The following is a 2,018-nucleotide window of genomic DNA, read 5'->3' as shown; positions in this document are numbered from 1 at the left end:
TTAAATTGTGTGATAATTAGCAAATAAATTCTTGAGTTACGGCCAAAAAAGTGTTTTGTGAGGTCACACTGACCTTTGACCACCAACATCTAATTAGTTCATCCTTGAGTCCAAGTGAACCAAATTGAAGAAATTGGTGAACGAGAATCGGACGGACAGACAACACAAAAACATAATGCCACGGCTGTCACACAGGCACAAAGAAAAATGTACATTTGTAGGAAACTGTGAAATCTTAGCAAAAGGTTAAAGAATTAGTCAAAGGTGTCAAGTCACAGTGACCTGAATAGCACGTAACTGGCAGTGTTCCCATGAGAATGAGTGAGACGGGTATTTCATAAACCCAGGAGCAATGAGCAAGTACAGAAGAGACGGGTCAAAGAGGACTCTTCTTCTGCACTGTTGTTTTTAATCACATCATCAAAATGGCTTAAAACCAACAGACAGCCATCTGACTAACAGCACTAGAGACTGTTCCTGCGAGTGTGTTTTTTCCAAAACATGAAGTGCTATGTCACATATCAAGATCAACATGGCTGACAGCTGTGTAACCTCTCCTTGGTGTTCTCTGGGTGTGGAATATCACTGCTAAAACAACACAGTGGCAGATCTTCATTTAAGCATGGTTTGTGTAAAAGGACACAAATTGCATGCAAGCTAACACAAGTTCAGCATTATTTGCACATATACTAAATTTTTTTGATATCCAAATTTTTCAAATTGTTCAAAAATAGGTGCGTTTCTCCTCCTGTCCAAAAATGTGGGCTTTTCTTTTGGGCACCCCACTTTTACCTAGCTTTGCAAACTGTTGTCTTATCGGTTTGTGTACAATATACAGGGTGGACAGTAAACAGGCAAAAGGCTGTGTTCTGCAATCTGCTGTTAAAATCCCAACTGAGACACATATTTGGAATGTGCTGTATACACATCCAAAGAATGTTCATAAAACATGAATGATATTGGTATAGCCCACGTGTCTTAAATGGAAATGCTAAATTCTGAAAAAATTTTGAATATCCAAAAACAATATGCTGTTAACATGACATAACAAATCATCAACAGTCATATTTGTATAATAGTGGAATATTATTGTACATGTAAACGTACTGAATGTCATTTTCTCTTTCTATGTCTTTCTCATCAAGTCCCCTTTTTCCTGAGAATACTACACTTATCACTTCTGCCTTAAATAATACTGTCAGAGAATTCAGGCTTATCACTTTACAAAGCATTGTGAAACCAATGTCAGACTGGTCATCAGTTATACTGGGAAAAATCCCAGTGGGCTATTACATCAGTGGGCAGGTGGACCATCAAAAAATCTATAGTTTTTACTGGCCCTGTCAGCCTCTACTGGCCTTCTCTCTGTGCCTACTATGGGGCACGACTGAGGTCACAATTAAAATCTAATTTATTTATCATTTCTATTGGGACACATTTTGCTTTACATCCCTGGTAAAATATAATAGATCTTGCAAGCAATTTTACAATATACAAGACTAAGTCACACCCTAGTATTTGGCTAGACCATGTATGGTTCAATGTGTGAAACTAAGGGCATAGTTGGAACCACTGTAAACAATTGATATCACTGCACAGTATTTGCCTAGTGTCATTCGGTTTCAGCCCTTTATCTGATTGTTTCTCTTCTACCCTCTCTGCTCACATATGCTGTAACTGAAACGCAGCCAGTTAAGACTACATGTTAACCAGCAGTCACTTCTGGCTACACTGCAGGATTTAAGCACCACACTAATAGAAACTGTTTGTACCAGTTCATTTTGAAAGAGCAACTGGAAAACCCGGCCGCCTGAACGATGTTCTAGCTTCATGACACAGTCTGGTGGCATTCAGCTGACCAATGGAATAAGTTGATCACTCAACTCTATCCTTCAGTCAGGCATGAATGACATTCATGTTTATAGGGCTGGCCGCTCTGTTGTGGTCCAGCAAAAGAAAATTCAATAGAAAAATTATACTTGTTGATTGTTCACCTGTATTTTTATACCTAAGCTGGA

General features: G+C 38.7%; 1 protein-coding gene across 1 annotated transcript in view; it reads right to left on the bottom strand.

Annotated features, from left to right (window-relative positions):
- LOC111663767 (coiled-coil domain-containing protein 6) overlaps positions 1–2,018 on the bottom strand; it is an 18,105-nt gene that overhangs the window by 4,771 nt on the left and 11,316 nt on the right. The window lies entirely within an intron of this gene.

This window comes from Seriola lalandi, unplaced genomic scaffold (genome assembly GCF_002814215.2).
Source record: "Seriola lalandi dorsalis isolate HSWRI2012SDOR001 ecotype SW California unplaced genomic scaffold, Sedor1 jcf7180002054580, whole genome shotgun sequence".
In the NCBI taxonomy this organism is placed as follows: Eukaryota; Metazoa; Chordata; class Actinopteri; order Carangiformes; family Carangidae; genus Seriola; species Seriola lalandi.
Note: the sequence above shows the minus strand (reverse complement) of the source record. Positions and strands in the feature narration are given on the sequence as shown.